This window comes from Neophocaena asiaeorientalis, unplaced genomic scaffold, assembly GCF_003031525.2.
Source record: "Neophocaena asiaeorientalis asiaeorientalis breed wild unplaced genomic scaffold, Neophocaena_asiaeorientalis_V1.1 scaffold45, whole genome shotgun sequence".
Taxonomy (NCBI): domain Eukaryota; kingdom Metazoa; phylum Chordata; class Mammalia; order Artiodactyla; family Phocoenidae; genus Neophocaena; species Neophocaena asiaeorientalis.
This window is the reverse complement of record NW_020174642.1, coordinates 3,283,457-3,303,217: the sequence shown is the minus strand read 5'-3', so window position 1 is coordinate 3,303,217 and position 19,761 is coordinate 3,283,457. Positions and strand designations below refer to the sequence as shown.

At 47.4% G+C, this 19,761-nt stretch overlaps 1 protein-coding gene and 1 pseudogene across 1 annotated transcript in view; both read left to right on the top strand.

Annotated features, from left to right (window-relative positions):
* RCAN1 (regulator of calcineurin 1) overlaps positions 1-19,761 on the top strand; it is a 96,440-nt gene that overhangs the window by 12,101 nt on the left and 64,578 nt on the right. The window lies entirely within an intron of this gene.
* Positions 5,047-5,667, top strand: LOC112408609 (60S ribosomal protein L21-like; annotated as a pseudogene).

Genomic DNA, 19,761 nt, shown 5'->3' with positions numbered 1-19,761 from the left:
CATAAGTGCCCCTAATGTGCTCTGTTATTCAGTTATCTCCTTGACATATATTTGGGCAATACCATTAATGGATCTTCAGATACATTGTAACCTCCACATTCGGAGTATTTCAGTTATTTACAACATGTTCAGGTTAATGACCTGGTCCTCAGCACCACGAGCCTGCCTGAGACAGTGGTACAGGTTAGGTGGATGGGGATAGAGAGGTTGTATGCTGAGGGGATGACCTCCTGCATTTGGTGGGAGGTAGCTGTGCAGAGGGCAGAATGGAGATCCGTGCTTCAGTTCGCAGCCTGGAATGAAGCAGTAGCAGCTGGGCCATGGCTGAGATTCTGAGCACATTCTTTATCTTATATCATAAAACAAGGGCTGGGCGGTCCTTCACCTTACTAGGTTGCCTGTGACAATTCAATACAGCAGGACAGTGTTTGTGATAGAAGCTGAAGGCAGGAGATGCCCTGAAATGATTTATTTAGTCTTTATCAAGGACTTCGTTTTAATGTCATTGACTATATGACTAGAGATTTTATATTGAGTAGACATTTAATTTTTGTTCATTTCATTTCCTTTCTTTTCCTCCTTTGTTTTCTCTGCACAGGGACTACATTGGCAAGATCACCTACTTGTAGGTTTTCTTCTTGCTTGCTACTTATCTCATTTTTATGGCTTAGCTGAGAGTGAAAATGCATAAGAGAATATGCACATATTACCTGTGAGTGCCCACCTTCTTTGTGGACAAATAACTACCTTTCTTTGGAGTTGTGCATGTCAAAAAGGCAGTCAGATGCAGTAGTTAGGAGGGTGGACCCCTGAACCAAGTCAGTCTGAATTCAAATCCCAGCTCTGCCAGCAACTAGCTGTGTGACCTTGGGCAAGTAACTTAACTTCTCTGTGTTTCAGTCTCTTTGTAAAATGGGGTAATAAAAGTACCTACCTCATGGGGTTGTGAAGATGAAAAGACAACATATAAATAAAGGGCTAAGGATAATACCAGGCTTGTAGTAAGTATTTTGTAACTGTTAGCAATTTTATTTAAATTATGATGAAAATGCAAGGCCTACGGTATCTGTATTGCTTACTGCTGTAGTCCTGTGCCTAGGACAGTGCCTGCCACATAGTAGGCACTTAAATATTTGTGCAGCAGTAGAAGTAAAACGCTAACATAAAAATAAAAGTCTTGCTCTTTTAAGTTCATTAAATATTAAGCCTTATTTTCCCAGGAGTAGTTTTAGGCACTTCCAGAAGTTGCATAAACTATCTCAGGCTAGAAGGCTCTGCAGCTTTAAAATCATGGCAGTGATTGTGTGTGTGTGTGTATGTGTGTGCACGCGTGTGTGCACACACGTGTGTATGAAATTAACAGGCTGAGACGTTGCTGAACATTTAGAATGCATTTAGAGCTGTATTATACCGGAAGACTAGCATGGCTTGTTATCACCTGTAATGCTTAGAAAATCATGTTTTAACATGAATGAGCGTTGCTACAAAGTTGGAAACAAATTAAAAACCTAAACCCTTTAAAAAATAAATATTGGGCTTCCCTGTGGCACAGTGGTTAAGAACCGCCTGCCAATGCAGGGGACACGGGTTTGAGCCCTGGTCCGGGAAGATCCCACGTGCCGCGGAGCAGCTAAGCCCCTGCGCCGCAACTACTGAGCCTGCGCTCTAGAGCCCGCGAGCCACAACTACTGAGCCCGTGTGCCTAGAGCCCGTGCTCCGCAACAAGAGAAGCCACTGCAATGAGAAGCCCGCGTGCCGCAACGGAGAGTAGCCCCCGCTCGCCACAACTAGAGAAAGCCCGTGCGCAGCAATGAAGACCCAACGCAGCCAAGAATAAATAAATAAAATAAATAAATTAAAAAAAATAAAACTCAGTAAGATAATGGTTTTTACATAAAGTTGCTCTGAAACATAAAATCATTATTTATGGTGGTAAGAAATCCTAGGCTTCCCAAGCACGATTTTTTTTAAAAAATCTATAATTGAGAAATAAATGTCATGTTTGCTGGTGAGGTTTTCCCCTCCCTGCCTCCCTATTCTCTCTCTCTTTGCTTTCCCTCTTTCCATTCTCTCTTGTTGTTCTTAGAATGACTTTTAGGGAATACACAGATCTTTTCAGAAATTCATTGTCATCTGCAAAATCCCATCTACCAGCCAGCCTCTAGCACCCTTGATAGAAGGAGGCTGGTCATTCTTTGCCAAATCTCATCCTAAGAGGGCAAAATCAACCTGTGATCTTCTTATCTCTGAATGCTGCCCTGTTTTCCACTACGTTGTACCAGGAGAGGTGACCTTCCTGAATGAAACACATGCTGTCTGCTTAGTGCTCAGCGGCCTGCTGTGCTTTTAATTAAATGAACCAATCTTTAAAAACTCGAGTCTTATCCCCAAAGCAGCATGGCACTCACAGTCTATCCCCAGGTCAGACATTCCAGATGGTTACATCATAGGGTGGCACCAGTGAGGACTGAAGATTGGATCAAGGGGCTTTAGCATGGTGTCATCTGGGCTCATCGTTCTTGGAGCCATTTCTCTGTGCTTTTGGTCCAGGATAACTCAGCCCTTATCCAGCCTTCTAGCCAGAGAATAGAGCCATGACATGCTGACTTTAGCAAGACGTTACCCACCACTGTATTACGTCTACACTGTGCTGGGGTAAGGGTATATTATGTCACTGGGGAAAACTTTCTGAAGATCACAACTCATAATGAGTATTATTTGCTGAGTACCAACTATAGGTTATTACATTTGTCTAGATTGCTGTGTGCTTTGAAGAGTAATTCATTGTAAAATTTATATTTGATTGTTAAAGTGTTAACTAAAAATTCCTCATCCTTTTCTCTCAACCTGTTTCTTAGAAATAACCTCTAAGTTTTATGTGTACTCTTTCACACATATTCTATATATGCCATGTGTATACATTTATAAATATCATATTACATATACTCTTTTGCTACTTGCCTTCTTAAAATATTGTGGACATCTTCCAACAGACTCAATGGAGTCTGTTCTTTTGATGACTGCCTGGCATTTCATTCTAAGAATGTAACATAATTTAACCAGCAATTCCTACTGATAGACATTTAGTTTGTTTCTAGGTTGTGGTTTTTTTTTTTCCTATTGTAAACAATGTCGCAAGCAGCATCCTTATACACGCCTCCCCATGTATCCATGGGGGACCAGTTCCATGACCTGTGGATACCAAAATCTGCAGATGCTCAAGTCCCTTATAGTAAATGACATAATATTTGCATATAACCTATGCAATGTAAATGCTCTGTAAATAGCTGTAAATGCTATGTAAATAGTTGCTGGAAAACAGCAAATTCAAGTTTTGCTTTTCAGAACTTTCTGGAATTTTTTTCTTCCAAATGTTTTTGATCCATTGTTAGTTGAATCTGCAGGTGTGGAACCCAAGGATCCAGAGGGCCCACTCTGCATATATCTTTGTTTACTTGTGTAAAAATGCTTGCAAGATACATTCCTAGAAGTGAAATATCTGAGTCAAGGGTATGGCTGTTTTGCATTTTGATAGATACTGTGAATTTGCTATCCTGACTGTTTATACCAATTTATATTACCGCCTGCGCGGCATGACAGTTCCCCTTTCCCCACATTCTTGCCAATACAGGCGATTATAAATCATTTGGGATCATTGCCACAATCTTTGATAAGTGGAAAATAGTATCTCTTTGTTTTAATTTGCTTCAGGTTGACCATCTTTTATTCATATTGGTCATTTGTTGTTGTTTTCCTGTAAATTGATTGTTTATATCTTTTGCTATTTTTGTGGTAAGTTTTCATCTGTATTTGTGAATTTTTCAGAGTTTTGTTGTATATTAAGGAAATTGTAACTTAATCGCATATATTACCGATATTTCCCCCAGTTTGCCATTTGACTGTGGTGTTTTTACCCCATAGACATTTTTGTCCTTTTTATTTGTAGTTCTGATGTAGAAATTTTGCCTTCCTGTGTTCTGGGCTCTTATACCTAGAGAGTCCTTTCCTGGGCCAAGATGTGTAGGCGTATGTTTTCTTCTAGTACTTTTACATTTTTATTTGTGATGTTTGCCTTTAATTCCCTGGATATTTTGGTGTAAGGAGTAAATTCAGTTTCTGATTTGCTTTTTTGCATGTTACTTGCAGGTTCCAAATCCTACAGATTTGACATACCAGCTAAATGGTCAAGTGTTCTTGAATCAGGGCTCTTCTGTTCATCTTTTTGTCCATTTCTGAGCCAGTTTTGTATTATTTACAATGGAGCTGATTCTCCCCCATTTTCTCTTTCAGAATTTATTTTCCTGGCCTGTTTCCTTTCCTTATCTCCTTCGCAAACTTTAAGAATCATTCTGTCATTTCTAAGTATCCTCTACCCCCCACAGAGAAGGAAAACAAAATGCAACAACCAAACCTGTTGGTATTTTGAGTGAGATTGCTCCGGGTTTACAGTTACTTCAGGGGAATTGACATCTTTAAATATTATGTTCTTATAATGTTGTTCTACTCATTTAAGCGATCTTTTATGCCACCTGTACAGGATTGACGCTTTCCATATACATATATTCTTCACATAGATCGCCTATATATTTTAGTTTGTTTTAGATATTTCAGTATAAATATTTTTATGTAAGCTTAAGAAATGTATTAAAATATGAGCTCTCTTTCCCATTGTACTTACTTTTACTTTTATATAAAGGAAATTGTTTCCTGCATATTAACTTTGTAACCATCTGCCATACTAAAGCCTCTTACTGTTGCTAATAATGTTACAATTCATTCTTCTGCATTTTGCAGGTATTAAATCATATCGTCTGCAAATAGTGACGATTTTGCCATCTTCTTTACAATACCTGTTTTATTCTCTAATCCACGTGGCACTTTGACAGTAGATCATAGCGTTGGCATATGGCATCCTTGTCTTATACCCAGCTTTTAAGGGAAATGTGCTAGTGTCCTACCATTAACCTTAACCTTGGCGTGGCATTGTGGCATTTTAACTCACCTTCCTTCCGGTATCTTTGACAAATACTTTCCTGTCCTAGACCTGGTTACACACAACAGACACATAAGCTCTCTCATTGCTCTTTTGTAGGCTCTTACCTAGCACTCAATCCTCCTTTTAAAAAAGTGGCTTCAGCCTTTCGGCCAGAGCCGTCATCTTCCAGGAATTCATCAAAATGACCAACACAAAGGGAAAGAGGAGAGGCACCTGCTTTAGGTTCTCTAGGCCTCCTAGAAAACATGGAGCTGTTCCTTGGGCCACCACATACATGTGAATCTACAAGAAAGGTGATATTGTAGACATCAAGGGAATGGGCACCGTTCAAAGTGGAATGTGCCCCCAGTGTTCCCGTGGCAAGACTGGAAGAGTCTACAGTGTGACCTGGCATGCTGTTGGCATTGTCGTAAACAAACAAGTTAAGGACATGATCCTTGCCAAGACAATTAATGTCCACATTGAGAGTATCAAGCACTCTAAGAGCCGGGACAGCTTCCTGAAACTCGCGAAGGAAGATGATCAGAAAAAGAAGGAAGCCAAGAGAAAGGTATTTGGGTTCAACTGAAGCACCAGCATGTTCCATCCAGAGAAACGTACTTCGTATAACAGAAACCCATGGAAAGGAGCCTGAGCTGCTGGAACCCATTCCCTGTGAATTCATGGCATGATAGGTGTAAAAAAAATAAAAGACCTCTGGACTATAAAAAAACAAAAAGAAGTGACTTCAAGAACACGAGAACAATTTTTTAATTGAAGTATAGTTGATGTACAGTATTATACGTTACAGGTGTACAACGTAGCGATTCACAATTTTTTTTTTTTTTTTTTTGCGGTACACGGACCTCTCACTGTTGTGGCCTCTCCCGTTGCGGAGCACAGGCTCCGGACGCGCAGGCTCAGCGGCCATGGCTCACGGGCCCAGCCGCTCCGCGGCATGTGGGATCTTCCCGGACCGGGGCACGAACCCGTCTCCCCTGCATCGGCAGGCGGACTCTCAACCACTGCGCCACCAGGGAAGCCCATGATTCACAATTTTTAAAGGTTAAACTCCAGTTAGTTATTATAAAATATTGGCTGTATTCCCCGTGTTGTACAATATATCCTTGTAGCTCATTTATTGTACACATAATAGTTTGTACCTCTTAATCCCCTACACTTTCTTGCTCCTGCCCCTTTTCCCTCTCCCCACTGGTAAGCATTAGTTTGTTCTCTATATCTGCGATGTTTCCTTTTTGTTAGATTCACTCATTTGTTGTAACTTTTAGGTCCCACATGTAAGTGAGATCATACAGTATTTCTCCGTCTGACTTATTTCACTTAACATCATGCCCTCCAGGTCCATCCATGTTGTTGCAAATGGCAAAATTTCATTCTTTTTTATGGCTGAGTAGTACTCCATTGTGAAGCGGAATTTTACATTTTATTTCATTTTAATTAATTTAAATCATGACCAGCTGTTGAGCACTTAAAATGCGGCTAGTGCTACTGAGGAACTGAGTTTTTAATTCTGTGTAAGTTTAATTTAATTGAAACAGCCACGTGGGACTCTTAGCTCCAGAATCAGGCAGCACCAGTTCCTCAATCATATCAATAAAGGATAGGACGTGAGCATAGAAAGGACCTACGCAGTGGCTGCTCTCTGTGCCCAGAGAGGTTGAGATTGGCCCCAGATCACACAGCAAGCTCATGATTAAACTGAAGTAAGAAGCCAGGCTCCTTGTTCTTGTCTCAGGCTCTTCCCACGTTCCTTCTTTAAATGACAACCAAAGTCCAGGTGTGTACGGACCTATACACCTTCAGTAAACGTGTCTCACCCCACTGACTTCTCCACCGTGTCTGGGTTGACCCCCGGGCTGGTTCAGATGTAGAGTTTTCCGCTGCATCTTCTCGCACTGCAGGGCAAAGGCTCGCTCGCGGGAAGGACAGGTGCAGCGGGCCCGGGAGGCCAAGCCGCACGGCTGTTGGTCCAGGTTCTGCGTCTGGCCTCTCTGCTGGTGGGATTAAAGCATCATTAGGCACCGTGTTCCAGCATCCTCGGGAAGATTAGTTCTGTGCCCTTTCAGTTCACATGTATTTTCTAGTCTTTTTCTTCAAAGATTGCAGGCATCCACGCTTCCAGCAAGACAGCGGGGTGTTTCTTCTCGCCCCTGTGACTAATCTAAACCTTAAGACAATTCATGTCCAGCAAGTTAGGGAGTCAGAGAGGAGGATAAAGGAAGGAGAGCCTTTGAGAAGGCCCTCACACGGGGGCCGCAGCGGAGAAGGAGGGCCTCTCAGTAACGAAGCACCCACAGCCTTGCTCTCGAGGCATTTAGAATCTTCCTGCCCCCGCCAGCCCTTTCTTTTCCTCGGGAGTCCCTGGTCAGCCACTCAGGGTCACTGCTGGTGTCCTCCCTAGCTGTCCTTCCCAGCCACTAGTTGGCTGGAGGGGAAGCAGGAGTGACCCACCCTGGAAGGAACTCTTCACGTTTTCCGGCCAGCAGGAAGACCCTACCTTCGCGTCTGAAGGTCACTGGTCAGCACTTAGCAGTGAAGAGTGCTGGACCGCCTGGGGTCCAGCCCAGCTCTGCTGCCCCTTCCACGTGGCTGGGTGACTCACCACCCACTCTGTGCCTCAGCTTGCCTGCCTGGAAGTTGGGGGGGCATAACCACGCCCCCCCCTCCCCCCGGCCCAGGGCTCTGGTGAAGAGTACGTGAGTCCACAGGTGGAGAGTGTTCAGAGGGCACACCTCCACAGAGGGTTATTCTTCACACGGGAGAGGTGATGGCTCTCCCTGCCCCGAGGGCAGGTGACCTCCAGGCTCGGTGTCCCTCTGCCCCTCCGTCGGAGCTCTCGATGCAGGTGGGTTTGGGGAGCCCTGCCTGGGTGCGTGCAGATGGCTATACCCATGGCCCCAGAGAGTCCCTTTTCCTGGCTGCATCACACGAATGTCCTGGCTCGGCAGAGTGGCAGCCGGTGTATCTGACAGCAGGGTCCCAGGCCCCTTGGGGCAGCTTGTCCAGCCCCAGTGACCGCGTTGGAGCTGTCGGGATGCTGGCTCGAGGCTCATCAGGTAGCATGTTGGTGTTGGCAGCCATGCCAGTGAAGCGGCCAGCGAAGGCGCACGCGCGTCTGAACCTGTTTGCCAGTGAAGACGTCAGCTCCTCAGGTGGACAGGACCCACCTCCCAGGAGCCTGATCACAGCCCGCGTGTTTCTCTTTCTCAGTCCGGGCTTCCACCCACCTGCAGAGCCTGGCCCCCCGGATGCTGGAATTTGTGATGAATCGTGGGTTGTGTAATTTGCTAAAAGGTCAAACTCGGCTTGATCAGAACACAACATTTCTAGGATTCTATTCCTTCTTGCGGACGTTGCTCCATTTTCTTTTTTCATGCTCAGGGAAGAGTCTTGGAGAACTTTCTTTAAAACTGGGTAATTTTTCCTGCCTCTCTGGTGATCCTCTTTCCTTGTCTCCCAGCACACCCAGAGAAGGGAAATGGCTGTCGTGACTTTCCCCACCATCTCCTCAGCACCTACTACGTGCCGGTCCCCATGGCACGGGGCTCATGTACATGAGTGAAGTAAACGCGTGTATGGTGTTTGTTCTGTGCCAGGCGCTGTCGTATGTGCTTAGGAACGTGGACGGATTCGATCCTCACACGAACCCTGGGAGGGAGATGCTGCTATCGTCCCCATTGGATGGCTGGAGTAACTGAGGCAAAGGGACCTGCTCATTGTTGCACAGCTGAGTTGTGGCAGCAGGATTTGAACCCAGCCTGTCTTATCCCGGAGTCCGTGTTCTTAACCGCTAACCGCCGCCACCCCACTGCCTCTCCACTCTGGTCCCTCACTTTGTTTGAAGCCAGCATCCCTGGGAGGTACACACTTGTTGCATGAAGACGCGGAGGCCTGGAGAGTTCGTGGCCTGTGGCCTGCCTGGGGTTCAGACGCCACACCCGAGGCCCTGACTCCAAACCCTGCTCCTCCCCAGGTGCCTGGCAGCCTCTTCGGCATTACCATCCCAGCCCCTGGACTTGGCCTCACCGCCTCCTCCCGTTGCCTGTCAAGTACAACCAACTGACTTCAGGGGGCTCCAGGCTCCCCTAAAGGGGGCACGTCTCTGCTCCTTCTCTATGGAACATTCTCGTATTCTTTGTTTTTTCTGCTGTTCTGCCTTCCCACATGCGTGTTGACTGGTTCGGTTTCCTCTAGCTTATTTCCTCTGGACGGCTCATATCCTTTGCCTCTTCAGCTGCTGGACTGTTTATTTTAGGCAGCTCCACTGTCCCGCTGAAGGGTCAGGACAGAAATTCCTCTGAGTTCATCAATCGATATATAACATCTTTGTCCCTTTTCTGTCCTGCGACGACTCTGAAAATAATCACGTGCCCCTAATGCTGAATAAGGGAATGAGAATGTAGACCTTGTTCATCCCCCAGCTCTCCATCCAGCCTCACAATAAAAACCAAGTGTAGGGGCTTCCCTGGTGGCTCGGTGGTTAAGAATCCCCCTGCCAATGCAGGGGACGTGGGTTTGAGCCCTGGTCCGGGAAGATCCCACATGCCGCGGAGCAACTAAGCCCCTGCGCCACAACTACTGAGCCTGTGCCCTAGAGCCCGCGAGCCACAACTACTGAGCCCGTTTGCCTAGAGCCTGTGCTTCGCAACAAGAGAAGCCACTGCAATGAGAAGCCCACGCACCGCAAGGAAGAGTAGCCCCGCTCGCCGCAACTAGAGAAAGCCCGCACGCAGCAACAAAGACCCAATGCAGGCAAAAATAAAATAAATTAGTTAATTAATTAAAAATAAAATAAACCAGGTGTAAACTGGCAGTCTTTTCCCTGCATATATTGTAGATGCATATGTCTGTCTGGGGCAGTGGTCATCCAGGGCACAAGCCAGTCCTCTGATCTGTACACCCATTCCTTGAGGGCGGGGCCGTGCCTAGTTCACCTTGCACCCCAACCTGGGGCCTGAAGTGCAGGAAACTTCCACAAGTGTCTGTCAAAAGGAATGGCTGTGGGCAGCTCAGATGTATTCAATGGGAAGACTCAGGAAAACAAGCTGGCCCAGAACTTCCCAGGCCCACAGCAGTTTTCTTCTTAGTTTTCCAGACATTTCCCCATATGTGTATTTCCTGAACCTATTTCCTGTTCTGAAAACCATGCATACCTTTTCTGCATGTACCAGTTGGCTCTGCAGCCAGAGGGCCCCTTAGCACATCATAGAACTCACTGAGGCCCAGTTCCCCAGTCTCTGGGAGGCTCTGTGTCCGTGACTATAAAACCCACACAGTTATTCCAATTCAGGCCGCCTCTCGCTCCCCTCCCCTGCCTAAGAGAGAAACCGAGTGGGTTCATGCGGGAGAATGCTTCATATTCTCAGTAAATCCAAGAGACGAGACAGCAGAAATACTAGCTAACTTAGCATCCCTTCATAACTTCCCTAAAAGGAAGCTTGTGATTCGGGGGGGTGGGGGTGAGCTTGGGACCTCAGCCCATGTCACAAGCCAAATCGAATTCCTAACAGTTTAATTATTTTACCATTTGTGATGATACATCTGGGGATCGGCCCAGCAAGGCTGAGATTTGCACGTGGTAAAAATAGGCTGTGCCTTGTCCAACAGTGATAGGCACGCTGTAAGTACCTGGCTGTCGGGTGGGAGGGCTAATTAGTGTTATATCGAAACACACGAAATTGCCAAGATCTGAGTATTTTTGACCTACACATACTGGCACTTCACTCTCATGCCTCCCTCTGTGATCAGGTTTCTCGTGTAAGACCATCTCACGGTGAACTTCTTCAACTAGAGCAGGATTGAGGTCAGCATATGAAGTCCCAGTCTATATACGCTCAGGTTAAGTTTTATTGTAATCTAGGTGAGGGAAGATTTAGCTCATTTTGGGGAGAAGGCCAGCCAACATGCGTTTGGGATCCTGTCCAGCGCTAGCGCGTGACTGGGCTCGTGGGCCCTCGGTGTATCGAAGCCCCTGTGACTGCTTAGAGCTCAGGGCCCGATCCTGTCTTCAGGCCTCCAGATGCGCTTAAAATGATCCGTGTCGCCTTCCCAGGTCCTCCCGGCTCTCCAAATTAAGTCAGGCCATTGAGATTCTCCTGTGATTGTAGCGTGACGTCTCCTATAAATCACTGAGTGAGTAGAAGTCATAGGAAAATCTGGTCAGGGACAAGACGGCCTGAGCCAAGCAATGTTTCTTCTTGGAATCAGAAATCACAAGGAACAGACGACTGGGTCCTGTGTGCTTCTGTAGGCCTCACAAATCAACGTGGTCCTTGATACATGTCTGTGCTCCTGTAGGCTGTGGGTCCCAGTGTAGGACAATGACAGGCCCCTCGACGGCCCCAGAAGGGTGGCTCGGATAGAAAAGGAGGTCTGGGGTTTGATGGATGTGTGTGAGAACAAACTGTCCCACTGAGTTGACTTGCCAACTAATCCTGGTGCTGGGAAAACGGGACTCCCCCTCTCCCACCCCCAACTTTAATCACCTGACGGATGTTGTATTCAGGGCCGCAGCCTAAATACCGATCCTTGGGTTTTATCAAATCTGTTTTTAGCCAGTCAGTCAGGGACAGTGCCAGCTGGGTGTGGCCATGTGCTTGGGTGCTGTCACGCTGACATAAGGGAGGCGGGGCTATTTGCGGAGTAGGCCCCAGCCCGGCAGGGGGCGTCCTGACTCTTCTTGACCCCCAAGTGCGCTGCGAGGCTGGGCGTTCCCCGCTTCCCCTCTGCCCCAAGCAGACCTTCTCTCCAGAATGAAACTTCAGATATTTGGGTGAATTGGGTTTGTTTTCTCAGGTTTTTTGGCTCCCCGTCGTTTTTTTTCATCTATCTAGAGAGGAAGATTTGGTACAGACGGTGGGCTCTGAAAGCCTAGCAGGGTGCAAGGGGGTGGGAGAGCACCACTTTTCACCACTTTTGATGGCATTTTTACAGCTCAAATCCCGGGCTTGCTGAAGCTTGCTAGGTAACCAGCTGTGTTGTACTGGAGGTGAGGAGAGGGGATGGGTCAGGTTAGATGACGGCTCTTCCGGCCACCTCCTGGAAACTGATGGCCCTTCGGGTATTAGCCTGACAATCAAGCTGGATCTCCAGCTTGTGGGGATCGCGAACCTTTAGGTAGATCAGTTAACCGAATTGGGATTCAGTGGCATTTAAATGACTTAAACTCTGTTTAGTCTCAAAGTAGTTGTGTTTGAAGCTCAGCTTTAACTTCCGTCGCTTTATTCATACCCTCCAGGGTTTCCCTTGTCCCCGGAGTCCAGCGGCATCCCTGCAGTGGCCAGTCCCTCTCCACTGCCTCCACGTGTCCCCAGGCCTTTGTGCTTGCCCTTCCCTCCTCCTGGAGTAGTTTTCTTCCAGAAAGCCATAGCTGGCTTCCTCACCCCTCTGGATCTTGGCTCAAATGTCACCATCTCAGGGAGCAGGTCCCTGGCCATCCTATTTCAACTGTACCCCCTTCCCCTGCACCTTCTGTCCCCCCCCCACGGCTTTGTTTTCCTTTGTGCCACTTATCCCCACATGACATGCCACTTGTCTTACTTATTTATCTGTTTAGTCTCAAAGTAGTTGTGTTTGAAGCTCAGCTTTAACTTCCGTCGCTTTATTCATACCCTCCAGGGTTTCCCTTGTCCCCGGAGTCCAGCGGCATCCCTGCAGTGGCCAGTCCCTCTCCACTGCCTCCACGTGTCCCCAGGCCTTTGTGCTTGCCCTTCCCTCCTCCTGGAGTAGTTTTCTTCCAGAAAGCCATAGCTGGCTTCCTCACCCCTCTGGATCTTGGCTCAAATGTCACCATCTCAGGGAGCAGGTCCCTGGCCATCCTATTTCAACTGTACCCCCTTCCCCTGCACCTTCTGTCCCCCCCCCACGGCTTTGTTTTCCTTTGTGCCACTTATCCCCACATGACATGCCACTTGTCTTACTTATTTTACTTATTTATCTTTGGTTGCGTTGGGTCTTCGTTGCTGCACGCGGGCTTTCTCTAGTTGTGGCGAGCGGGGGCTACTCTTCGTTGAACTGCGCGGGCTTCTCATTGCGATGGCTTCTCTTGTTGCGGAGCACGGGCACTAGGCGCGCGGGCTTCAGTAGATGCAGCACGCGGGCTCAGTAGTTGTGGCTTGCGGGCTCTAAAGCACAGACTCAGTCATTGTGGCGCACGGGCTTATGCTTCGCAGCATGTGGGATCTTCCTGGGATCTTCAGTTGCTGAGAGGGGGAGGTTCGTTAACCTGAAAAAATGTGTGTCAGGATAATGTGGAGAAAAGACTCAGTTGAAGAATGCAATTTAGAAAGGGAATTCAGAACGTTTTTCCTTAGGTTTCCGTTCTCATCCCCTTTTAGGTCAGAGCCCTGAGGTTGATATCCTGTGAGGCGTGCTCATCGGACATTCATTTATTCATTCACTTGTTCGTCCAGCCAATATTTACTGAACTCTTCTGGCAATGTCCTGAGACCCAGGGGAAAACCAAGCCATGCCTTTGCCATCAGGGAATGTACACTTCATGGCAGAGACAGATAATTTTTAAAAATTTTAAATACTGCTGCAAGTAAAGCCAATGGGGAGCTGCGAGGAGCAGTAACAGGAGGGATTTCGTGGGGGCCCGGAAGTTTCTCTGAGGAGGTCTGAGGGGTGCAAAGAGGCAGGTAAGGTCCAGGCAGGGGGATGGCTGGTGCGGAGAGGCCTCAGCAGAAAGAGTGCGGGGCATTCACCCAAGAAGCCAGTGTGAGCAGGAAGTAGGGAACAAAGGGAAAGTGGGTATTGAAAAGTGTTTGCTGGACTTCTGTATTAGTCAGCATTCTCCAGAGAAGCAGAGCTCAGAGGAGAGATGTGTATCTACAGGCAGACCTCAGACACAGTGTGGGTCCAGTTCCAGAGCCCCCTAGAAAGCAAATGATTGCAATGAAGCAAGTCACACGGATTTTTTGGTTTCCCAGAGCACATAAAAGTAATGTTCACACTACACTGTAGTCCGTTAAGTGTGCACTAGCATTGTGTCTAAAAAAACGACGTACATACCTTAATTAAAAAATACTTTATTGCTAAAAAATGCTAATCATCACCTGAGCCTTCAGTGAGTCATAGCTGTTACATCAAAGGTCCCCAATCACAGATACCATAACAAATGTAATCGTAATGAAAATGTTACCACAAACCTTCGATTCGTGAAACAGACGCAGCATCTTCGAAGTGCAATAAAACGAGGTCTGCCTGTATCTGTGTGGATCTATGTACGTATAGAAGCGAAGCTAATTTGCATATTTATAGATATCAGTATAGAGAGCCTTACTCAGATGTCAGTTCCTCAGAGAGCTTCCTTGAATCTCTAGCTAAAGCGCCGCGCCGTCCCCCTATCCCGTCCCATCTGTCCTCACAGCTGTCTTCAAACAACTATATAAAACTAAACCATTGCCCCTTCAGCTTGCGGAACTGGTATCCACTAAATGCACATCCAAGCATGACCCTCAGATGACAGATACTTCTTGTCTTTAGTACCTAATGTCACACATTTACGTGAGGCTGGAGGGAGTAGTACGTAGTGTGCATTTAGTTTTTGTCATCTGCTTTCAGGATGCTCTTATGAATCCTCTGGTGAAAGTCAGACTTAGGAAACATAGAGGTTTCTTCTCAAAGAGACTATCCCCAGGAGGCAAGCAGTTACTTGCTTCTGCGGTGGTTTGAAGAAGTCTGGCCTGCGAGCATTTTTTAAAATTTGTAAGCACATGATCCAAAGTTAAAAACAACTTAGGATCTTCTCAGTATTTACCTCCTTTGGAGTGATGCCCTCTGCATCCTTTGTAATTTTCCCCCCCGGCTGTCCCTAATTATGCCAGCTCACCTAGCAATTTGATGAAAATCTTAGTAGGTGTTAATATCAACAGGATTATATTTCGTAGGGGAATGTAATTTTCCACTGCAGTCAGCGATGAAAGAAGAGGAGGTTGGTGAAAGAAAACCTTTTGCCAGAAGGATGTATTTGAGGAGTTTTTCAGAAGAACACACTATAATTATGAAGTTTTATTTTTACCGAGACCAATTTTTTTTTTTCACCATGGTAATGTCTGTTTTCTTAGATTTGGTAGAAACACTAGGAAAGAGAAATACTTTTGATGTTGGAAGGCTTGTTTTTCATCATTATTTTGCTGTGACGTTGTTTGCTGCATTCATCATGAATGAGAGAGGCATTTTGGATACTTCGGGCTAACTGAGTTTCTGATTTCCCTCGGGTTCTTAATGTCCTCTGAGAGCCGGGATGGGATATGAATAGAGATTTCTTGAAATAGGTGTGACTTTTCTGCATCTAGAATTCGGGCAAAGGTGAAGCTCAGCAAATTGTTGCCTGATGGCAGGCAGCGGGCTGGGCATTCCAGAGGGCTCTTGTAAGCTGTCTCTGGCCAGCCCTGTCCTTGGGAGTCCGTACAGGAGCCGGAGCCACTGTGCCCTTCAGCAGGAAGTTCAAAGAAAAGTTGTTCTTAGGTAGTTGGGAATAAAGAGGTAGCTCTTGGTTAGACTTCTTAATCTGTTTAACTTCACGTGCCTGTGCCTGCGTGCGTGCGTGTGTGCGTGCGTGTGTGTGTGTAGTTTTTTTCTTTTTTTTTTCAAGAAGATGTTGGGGGTAGGAATTTATCAATTTATTTATTTATTTTTGCTGTGTTGGGTCTTCGTTTCTGTGTGAGGGCTTTCTCTAGTTGTGGCAAGCGGGGGCCACTCTTCATCGCGGTGTGCGGGCCTCTCACCATCGCGGCCTCTCTTGTTGCGTAGCACAGGCTCCAGACGCGCGGGCTCAGTAGTTGTGGCTCACGGGCCTAGTTGCTCCGCGGCATGTGGGATCCTCCCAGACCAGGGCTCGAACCCGTGTCCCCTGCATTGGCAGGCAGATTCTCAACCATTGCGCCGCCAGGGAAGCCCCACGTAGTTTGGTTTTTTAATGGTCAGCCTTCAGGACTCTACAGTGGCTGATCTGGTCCCGGGATCTCTATAAAGTGTGGTTAAGTTTATCAACCTACAGATATTCAAAACAACATAGAGGCTTTTGGTATTAATTTGCCAGGGCTGCCATATCCAGGTACCACAGACTGGGCAGCTTAAACAACATACATTTATTTTCTCACAGCTCTGAAGACTGTAAGTCCAAGATCAAGGTGTCGGCAGGCGTGGTTTCTCCTGAGGCTTTTCTCCTTGGCCTTGTAGACGGCTGCTTCTTGCTGTGCCTTTGCCCTGTGCGTGTCTGTGTCCTAATTTCCTCTTCTTGTAAGGACACCAGTCATATTGGATTAGGGCCCACCCCAAAGGCCTCATTTTACCGTAATCACCTCTTTAAAGGCCCTATCTCCAAATATAGTCATACTCTGAGGTACTGGGGGTTAGGGTTTCAACATATGAATTTGGGGGGGGGGTCACAATTCAGCCCATAACACTATTAGTGTAATCTTAGCTCTCCAGCTGAAACAGAGCGTAGAATGGGGGTTATCAGGACTTGGGGGATGTGGGGGAAATGGGGAGATGTTGGTCAACATCTTATAAGTTATAAATTGGTCTTATAACTTATGGCAGTACAAGATGTAGAAGTTCTGGGGACCTAGTGTACAGCACAGTGACTGTAGTTGATACTCCTGTAGAGTATACTTGAAAATGTGCTAAGAAAGTAGATCCCACCATGCACGCGAAAAAAGGGGGTAACTATGTGAAGTGATGGATGTGTTAATTAGCTTAATCATATCACACTGTATGTGTGTATCAGTTCATCACGTTGTACACCGTAAATATATACAAATTTTATTGTCAATCAGACCTCAATAAAGCTGGAGAAAAAAAAAGTATCTGCAGGAATTTATTAGCACTGTTATTCCTAAAACAAGCAATAGGTGTTCTGCCTTTGATCCTCAGCTGCTTTCCCCACACCTCACATCCAGCCCAGGTGCAAGGTCTTTGGGTGTCTCATCAGAAGATGTTCTGAGTTCACCTACTTTTCAACTCCACCTCCCTCTCCACCATCGAAGCCAGCATCATGGATTGCCTGGATTATTGCAATGGCCTCCTAATCCTGTCCTCCACCCTTGCCCCTGCTGGAACTCTGGCTCTCCACGTAGCAGCCAGTGGTGTTTTTTATTTTTGTTTTTGTTTTTTGCGGTACACGGGCCTCTCACCATCGTGGCCTCTCCCGCCGCGGAGCACAGGCTCCGGACGCGCAGGCTCAGCGGCCGTGGCTCACGGGCCCAGCCGCTCCGCGGCATGCGGGATCTTCCCGGACCGGGGCACGAACCCGCGTCCCCTGCATCGGCAGGCGGACTCTCAACCACTGCGCTACCAGGGAAACCCCCGCCAGTGGTGTTTTTAAAACAGAAATCAAATCCGGTCACGCCCTTGCTCAGAATTCCCCAGCTGCATCCCAGCACATTTAGTGCAAACTCCAGAATGCTTTCCTGGGCCTATAAAGTTGTCCATGAACTGGCCCCTGTCTGCCTCTCCTCCTGGTCTCTGCTTCGGTCATGCACCCACCACACTGGCGCGTTATTTCTCCAACGCGCCAAGTGTGGTCCCTGCCCCAGAGGCCTGGAATCCTGGAATGTTCTTCCCAATCTGCACACATGGTATACTTTCTGTCTTCTAGGTCTCTGCCCAGGTGTAACATCCTCTGAGATCTTCCTTGAGCCCCCGGCTAAACTAGCGCACTGTCCCGCACCCCGCCCCTCCCGTATGTACTCACAGCTGTCTTCAGAGCCCTTGTGGCTCCCCGTCCCTCCACTGCCACATCTGGGTACATAATGGCGTATTTCCTGTCTGTGCTGGACTGTAAACCTCCCGGAGGCTTCCGTCCTGTTGACCCCTAGATCCCAGCACCCGGAACAGCGCCTGCTAATGAATGGGTGGGAAATCACATCTGAAATTCTGGGGCTCACGGGAAACTTTGGTCAAAGGCCGAGAACACAGAGTGCCTTTGCCCGTGAGCAGACCACCCCTCTGGTCCAAAGTGGTCACAGGGAGAAACCTTCCACCCAGACTCCACTGGACCCGGGCCAATTCGTTGAGAAATTACCTACAAGAGTAATGACCCCTCTGGCTTGAAGGAGAGTAGGCCTGTTGGCATTTTGATAACAAATTCAGAGCTGGGAGGTCACAGACAGTCTGGTCCCTAATTCTGGGACTCAGTGGAGAGGCACCTGCTTTGTAGGAATGAAGCAAGCCCCACCCCCCCCCCACCGCAAGGAGCCACCCAGAATGCACGCTCAGCTGGCATGCCGGCCACTTCCCCATCTTCCTAACTTTTTTTTTTTTTTTTTATTAATACCCTGTTGGAACTGTCATGCAAGGTATCCTGATTGGGTTTAAATTTTTCAGGTCCTGTAAGCAATAGGGACTTTTCATCTCCAGTGAGTTTTGTCACAGATGATGGGATTGCCATCTGGGAATAACCGCTCTTTTCCTTTGGGGCTCTTGGCTTCCAGGACCAGAATTTAGCAAGTGGTGCCAGGAGAGTTGGGGGCTTGCAGGGGAGGGAACTTCCTGAATTTCCTCTTCCTCCTCCCCCTTCTTCCTCTTATTTTTCTTCTTCTGTTCAAGGGAGCTTTTCATGTAAGAGGAAAGAGCGGGTATGAATAAGACTTTTGCGGAGCACAGGCTCCGGACGCACAGGCTCAGCGGCTATTGGCTCACGGGCCCAGCCGCTCCGCGGCATGTGGGATCTTCCTGGACCGGGGCACGAACCCGTGTCCCCTGTATCGGCAGGCGACTCTCAACCACCGCGCCACCAGGGAAGCCCTGATTCATTTTGTGAATCTTGGAGGTGTTCAGGTTTGTGCTGCTTTGCGTTTCAGAAGGCTTTACACTCTCTCCTTCCTTGCTCTGCCCAGTTCCAAGGTATCTGAGCAGAGGCGGGCAGGACCCTAGAAACAGCGTCTTGATTTGACTGGGATGTTAGAAACGGCATCTTTCAATTCTAAGACACTCTGACGAAATGATGAGGGAGGCTCAAACACGTTGGTTACCTAAACTCTCCAGGTTGGATGCATGTCCAGTTGCTCTTTCCCACAGAGAGGAAGACAAATCTGGGGCGACTCTGGGCCTGGCTCTAGAATGGCCTAGAACTCCAAACTCACTGCTCAGTGCTTTTGTTTTTTTGTGGTTCTTCTTGTGCTTGTATAAAGGCCATATTTGGGGAGAGTGGGATGCATTGGGAGATTGGGATTGGTATATATACACTACTATGTATAAAATAGATAACTAGTGAGAACCTACTGTATAGCACAGGGAACTCTCCTCAGTACTCTGTGGTGACCTAAAGGAGAAGGAAATCCGAACAAGAGGGGATATAGGTATACGTATAGCTGATTCACTTTGCTGTACAGTAGAAACTAACACAACATTGTAAAGCAACTCCAATAAAAATGTTAAAAAATAAAATTAAAAAATGAAGGCCATATTTGAAGTTTTGGCCTAAAACCCCGCCCTGTCCTCCTTACCTGTCCTGTTCCCAAGCCTCCCCTGTGTCGCTGGCCTTTCTCTGCTTTGCCTTTGGCTCACAATGGTCTTTCATACCCACGTGAATGGGACACAAGCAGAGTGGTGGGAAGCTCCCAGGTCTCAGGCTTCAGACCCAAAGGGCCCGGGCTTGGGGTCCCTGCTCTGTGCAGCATCAGTCAGGTCCTTTAATCTCTGTGGGGTTCGATTGCATCATCCATAGAGCAGGGCGAATACCGCACACCTCTTAGGATCACGGTGAGACTCCCACCAACGCGAGCAGCCTTGGAGAAGCTTCCAGAGCCCTGCCTGGC